Source organism: Xyrauchen texanus, chromosome 25, assembly GCF_025860055.1.
Source record: "Xyrauchen texanus isolate HMW12.3.18 chromosome 25, RBS_HiC_50CHRs, whole genome shotgun sequence".
Lineage (NCBI taxonomy): Eukaryota > Metazoa > Chordata > Actinopteri > Cypriniformes > Catostomidae > Xyrauchen > Xyrauchen texanus.
The window spans coordinates 18912623-18919993 of NC_068300.1; the positions used below are offsets into that span (position 1 = coordinate 18912623).

General features: G+C 35.6%; 1 protein-coding gene across 1 annotated transcript in view; it reads right to left on the bottom strand.

The window, feature by feature from the left end:
• The window catches only part of zgc:158263 (ceramide kinase family protein), an 867176-nt gene that overhangs the window by 643760 nt on the left and 216045 nt on the right, over positions 1–7371 (bottom strand). The gene's annotated exons all lie outside the window — the stretch shown is intronic.

Below are 7371 nucleotides of genomic sequence, written 5' to 3' on the forward strand. Positions count from 1 at the left end.
TATATATATATATATAGCCTATATATATAGGCTATATATATATATATAAACGACCAAATATATTGTCAATATACAGTATATTGACCTAAAGAGATTTATAGGCTTACAACATGTGTGAACAGCATGTACGGATAGTAGTAGCCTACCTTAAAATAATATAAACAACAGCAACAATACAAAAAAATAAACCATTTTATGTGAGATAGGTAATGCAGTACTTGTTTTACTCTCAGAATCTCATTAGGCTACCTCCCATATGTGTAGTGTAGCGTACCAGCATCTGCGTTCTGGCATCTTCTGGAGTAATTAAATTGTTTTCACTGATTGTCAATAGCCACATATATGAGGACAATAGAGCCTTTAACACATTCTTGTTCCTCCTTCCGACGTCTCTTCTTTAAATTGTAATTTAACATGAGAATTCCCTCATTTCATTCTGAGAGGACATGTTTAGTTTTGTTTTGATTTATGATGTCTTTTTTTTTTTTCATTAAAAAGAGAACATTAAAACTTCAGTTGGCCTACATCTGTTTAGGCATATTTGGTTTACTTTAAATTTTCAAGTCATGTGATATTGTACTGTAATGCTATGTTTACTGACGTGTTCTGCATGACTTATCATAAAATTTCCTATGACTCAAACCAGGAAAGCTTGGTTGTATACAAGACTAACTATTATTCGACAAATTACACTTTGATCCCTGTCTGTGTTTGTTTTGGACACACAGAAGTTTATTTAATGACAAGTGTGTGGCCACAAATTTATTGGCCTGATGGGCAGCCCAAAACATCAGCCCAGAGGGAGTTTCAGAAGGTTATTGTGGCCTGTAAGATCCAGCACACAAAGATTCAGACACTTTCAAGGTTTTCTTTGTATGTTAAACACTCCTGGGGGAGCAGGCTAAGAGGAATAGACCTTATGCAAACATTTGCCACCTCCCTTCCCCCTCTTACAAATTTGATAATACTTCAACTGCAATTAGATGGTCTAATTGCATATCACTGAATTATTTCAGACAAGCAATTTCATTATTTTTAAACATACTTTATCCCAAACATGCTTTTGTCTATGCTCATCTTTAAAGGGATAGGTCACTCAAAAAAAATTAAATTCTCTCATCATTTACTCACCCTCATATCGTCCCATACGTGTATGACTTTCTTTCTTCTCCTGAACACAAACAAAGATTTTTATTGAAATATATTAGCTGAGTATGTCCAAATGATGCCAGCGAATCGTGACCAAAATTTTGAAGCTCCAAAATGTAGATAAAGGCCGCATAAAAGTAATCCATAATACTTAAGTGGATTAATCCATGTCTTCTTAAGCTATCCAATTGGATTTGGATGAGAACAAACCAAAATGTATCTCCCTTTTCACTATACATTTTGAAATCAGCCATTTCCCTGGTGATCATGCTTTCAAGTGTGATTACACCTTCCAGCTCTATCTAGCACCAGAACCGTTCAACAAATGTGAGCTACAAGCTTAGCCTAAAATAGCATAATGCAGCAGTCCCATAGATATTCTATGGGCAGTACACTGGTGAGGAGACAAAGGGGCGTTTTTTTGTAATGGATGTCTATTGAGGAGATGCTTCATTAAAGTACACTGAATAAACTGCTTTTGTGAGGAAAATTAATGTTAGGTTCAAATTTATGTAAAATTTGTGAGGTTCATTTAATGATCTGACCGCCTATCCACTAATCTTCCAATTTTTTTACACTAAGCAATTAAATATATGTGGAGTTTTCCACAGGTAGGTGTCAGTTTACAGCTGTCCCCTTTCATTTGTATGGTGTCCGCAAACGTGGACTTACTGTCGTAACATGCAAGTTGACCATTACACTCTTTCCAATGTTAAAAAGCGGATGTTGTTATCTCTGTATAGAATATCCCTGCTAGTGCTCTGAGAATGCATCAAGTACTAGCAGTGTAATCAAGCTTGAAATCATGATCGTGCCTAGAAACTACAATGGCAAGTTACAGTGAAAAAGGAGTTAATCAATTAATTGCTTCAGAAGACATTGATTTAACCACTGGAGTCTTATGGATTACTATTATGCTGCCTGTATATGCTTTTTGGAGCTTCAAAGTTTGGTCACCATTCACTTGCATTGTATGGGTCTGCAGAGCTGAGATATTCTTCTACACATCTTTATTTGTGTTCTGCATACGAAGGAAAGTCATACACATCTGGGATGGTGTGAGGATGAGTAAATTATAGAAAATGTTTTGTTTTTAATGTGGCTGGAAACCCTTGGTATAACATTGCATGTTGTGCATTACAACCTACTGAACCAGTTAGTGGTGTCTTGGATGAGATTCATTTTATCTGCAGCAAGGGTGGAGACCAAATGAAATATGTATGAGAGAAGAATTCCCTTGCTGTAACAGCACAGGAAAGCAGGTGGAAATGAATAATCAACAGTTCCGTGTGTCACCACACAATCTGCTGCAGGAGACACAGGAAGGAGGTATCAGAAGGTGGGAGATGGCTTCTGACCTCTCTTTAACCTCTCTGGTTGATGGTCAAGATCTTATGCAAATAGTTATGTAAGACAACGTATTGCCAAATTTCTGTTTATTGTTTCACAGTACTATGAAAAATTGGCACCTTTATTGTACATATATAAATCCTATCACACATATAGTACAAAGTAGTACTAAATTAATACTTTTTTATTGTGTGCTTCACTGGAAGTAAGGAGATAGATGGCATGGTCAGTGTCCCAAATTTGCTTATTTGATAATTGACTTAAAAATAGTACAGAATCTTAAATATTTCGTATTAATTTACAGCATAATAAAATACTAAAACTTTCTGATGAGTCCGGCTTTTGGGAAACCTTTGTCTCATCCTGATCAAAATAACCACACTTCATTTGCGATCAAACAAGATAAATTATGGATTTATGTTACACAACATTAAATGGCAGGGCATGTGTGATATTAATAGAACCTCAAACTATGTTATTTGTAATATTTTATCACACTCAACAGGCCCATAACCACCATAGGAAATATTTAGATTAATGATCAAACGATATGAGTTTTTCAATGGTTAATTTTTTAATTATTACATTTGGTTCCCCATATGTGTATGTATAAGAGTATGTGTATGTGTATGTGCATGTGCATGTATAAGTGTATGTGTATGTGTATGTGTTTGTGTATGTGTATGTGCATGTATAAGTGTATGTGTAACGGTTACCCTGTCTTGTCTCACTGTTGCCCTTTGTTTTATTGTTTGTAATTCCTTAGTTTTCACTTTTGTCACCCTTGTACCTCCATAGTCTTCCTGTCAGCCCTCGTGTTCACTGTTCATTGTTTTCACCTGCCCTCCTTAAGTTTGCCAGTTGCTTCTGTTTGTCATCTTGTTATCTTGTTTGGTGTTCTGTTTGTTCATTGGCCCCTTAGTTCTATGTTCATGTATATATTTCCTGGTTTTTGGTTCAGTCCCTGTCTTTCGTTGATTGTATGTGAACGTGGTTGTATGTTGGTGATGTTCGTTCCCATGCCAGTGTTCCCAGTTCCAGTGTTTTCGTGTTTCGTTTTCATTTTTGCCCATCGTGGTAGTTTTGTTTGTTCATATCTGTTTGTTTCCATTTATTTAAATAAAGATAACTGCACTTGGATCCTCAACCTTTGTCAGCCTCCGTCCTCAATCATTACAGTATGTGCATGTTCTATGTTCTTACTTTGGAGGTCTATCACATGCAAGCTAAATTATGCTACTTGCTGTCTTTCAAGTTTCCTGCATATTCAAACATAGTTTGTCTGTCTCCAAAGTAATCAATTAAATTGTTTTTTCAAATCATCAATAGCCACAGACAGGAGGACAATAGGACCATTTGCACATTCTTGTCCCGCCTTCTAACGACTCTGCTTTAACTTAAATGATCTGTGAATTCCCTAATTTCCTTTTGAGAGGAACCCAAGTGTTATGTTTGCATTCACTTTAGTGTATTTGGTCTAATGACTATTGCAAATAAAATAACCGCTCACTCATTTGCATATACCATCATAATTTGCACATTTGTTTGATTTGCATGTGCAAATCCCATTATTAATAGCAATATTTGTTGTCTGTCTGTTTTTTCTGTTGTATTTTATTGTCTTTTACACAACCTAGGAGACTTGCAGGGTAAAAAAACCCTACTACATGCATTGCATATGTAGGATGTATTGCTGTGCTATAGATGCAAAGGATGTATTAAAGTTAGTTATAGTGCAGTTTTTCCCTCCTTAAGCATGTAACCTGCATAGATGGATTTTCAGTCTTTGTTGACAGAGACACCGATAGAGCTAAACCCTCATGTGTGACAGATGGCTGTGTCATTTGCAGATAAAAATGAATGAATAGGGAAATGGAGCATATAGAAATGAGCAGAACCATATGGAAACAGCAAAGTCCATTTGTTCAGGTGCATGTGTGAATTTGAAGAATAGTGTGATGGGGTTAAGAGGATCAATTTTACATTCTTAAACTTTACATTTTACTCAGTCAATCCAGACCACTACTCTTCAACTTCTGTCTATCTTTCTCCAACTCTCTCATTAGCCAAATCTCTCTTTGAGCTTTGCTACACACACTGTTATGTTCTGATGTCAGGGGATGTGACACTAAGAGCATATCAGACCACACCAGTAATCAGCTCTGGCTAGAACACCAACTGAGAGTGAGGGAAAGAGGAAGTGAGAGAGAGAGAGACTCCAGCAACACCTCCTGACCCACAACCAACCACTTGCACCAGACAAAGACACAGCAGGCAGTTAATTAGCATGTGTTAATGAGATCCTGTACCAGGGTGACCCACTCAGTAGTGCAGGAAATGAGTGGAGGTATGGCATATCTGCTTTACTATGCATGTAAACACAATTACAAACTAGTTTGACATACTTTACTCGGTAAAGTATTTTCACCACAAAACTGAGATTTTGACTACGCTTGATCCTCGGTTTTCTTATATGTGGCATTGCATTTGTTAGTATAATATATTCACACAATTATCTCTACAGACTTGCAGGGCTGTTAAGAACCCCCTTTCGAAATTAAAAAATGTCAAAAACATTATTTATCAAATAATGAAGGGGATTTATATTTCAAAAGTTATAATGCACGTTCCATTACAACCGTTTTGCATTCAGAATAAGCGTTTAAATCCGTTTGAGTTTCTTGCTAGCGTTGGAAAGTCCGATTCATTTTAGGGAATCGGTTCGTTCGGACGGTCCATTTCATTAAACCGACTCAAACCTTTTCATCATTCAAAAAGGCTGCGTCCGAAAACTGGAAAATTCTGTCTTCAGAGCCTGTGTAAATGAAAATAAGGTGCTTTCTGTGACCAGTTTCCTTACGAGGCCCCATTCATACAAACGCTGTTAGTTACGCAATTAAATGACTAGGTCTTTTTACGTAAGCATTATACGTACTTTTGTATTAAAATGGTTGTTCATCACAAGATTTTCACTATTAGGGTATATAGATAGCCTCAAATGTTGTTTATTGTTCCAACATTAATGATGAAATCATTACATTTGTTGCCTATATAAACAATGATTAGTATTCTTCCCATTTTGTTAACAGCATTTCTAGTTAACAATCCCTTACTGTTGGGTGATCAACCAAATCTTTGTGAATCGGTTCTAACGAGTCATTAAAAATATTTGATTCAAAAGACATCGCTATTCCTTGCAGACCAGATTTGATCCTGCTCTGTCCTCTAGTGGGCATTTGGAATTTCTTTCAACTGACAAAACATCATAATCAAAACCACCTACAATTCTAAATGCCTGTTTTGTTTTAATCATGTACATGTATAACAACCAATCAATGTTGTCAAGTAAGATTGTAAGACACAACAGTGACTGACAGAGGGGGTGGGGGGAATAATACACCATACGTTTTCCATTATCTATGTTTTTATTGTATTTTTATTTATTTTTTTCATTCCCCCAGAGCACAAATACTTTTGTTCAGGTAGTTCATTTAGTTTTCTTTTACCAGAACTTGTGCTGGATCTACTGTCACATTAGTACAATATGTTAAAGTAACCACTGGAAGAGGGTTTACACAATTACATTGTGCATTTATTGCATTGTAAATTAAAAGAAAACTTCAAAACAATACAAACCAAACTAGTGCAATCAAATGTATTTCCTTTTATTCTGTGATAGGACGGTTGAGTCCAAACTATTGTCTTCTGCATTCCTCTAGTGTTGCATACAGTACAGTTAACTGTGATATATACAGAACAACATAAACATCTAATAAAATTAACAATTAGCATTGAAAATATACTTAAGACATAGTTCTTGACAATGTACAAATCACCTGGAAGAACTTCAAGCATATTTTTGATTAGGAAGAGCTCGTTGTAGTCCATAACTATGATATTGAGTTATTGTGCTTTCTGTCTCTTGCATGTGATTAAAAAATGTGACATCAGTTAAACCAAAGTGCCAAAAGATTCAACATGGTCCCAAATAACATTTTTGTTCAATATAAGTAAATAATATAACATATGTACATTTTAAACAACAGAAAGAAACTTTGTTTGTCATTTGTTTGTGCTATTATATGGACATAGACAAGGGCAATGGATGTTAATATGTAATCTGAATATACTCAAGCAGTTTGCGATGGTTTATAAGTTTCTATGTCTGTCTGTCCATTGCATTTCTCTATTCAGTTTACAGTGCAGTGTATTCCTACCAGTTCTGTCAAGTTTGTCATGCATATTCATAATTAGCTTTAATGTACAATGAGACTACATGTGCATATGTGTCAAGAGTAGAATCAGTGATCATTTAGATTGTCTTGCAAATAAGACATATAAATTGCATTGTAATTGCATGGAAGAATGGCAAGCAAAAACTCAACAATTACAATGGCAAGCAGATACGTATGTCAGCAAAACCATCACTTATCATGCAAATAAGTATTGGTGGTGAAGAAAAAAATGAAATTTTATATGCGCTTTGATATTGAATGCACAAATAAGATCCAACCATTACAGATATTTCTTTGTGTGATAAATGAATAATGGTATATAGTGAAACTTAGTATACTTAAACAAGCATTTTCCAAACTGCATTTTTGCGGCCTTGATGGGCACTGCAGGAAAGGGATACCACTCAAAGGGTTGTTTCAATCTAAAGTAAGAAAGGGAATTTTATTCACAAAGGCTGTTAGCTAAGGGTACATTCATACAGTATAATCATGCTCCCTTCCACATCAAGAGCTCTGTCCTTTGGCGTGAGTAGGGTATAAGGATAATCACTCTCATTTGGAATTTGCCCAACATGATGGTGTTTGCAAAGGTGATGTTAAAGGAATGTTCTGGGTTCAATACAAGTTAAGCTCAATC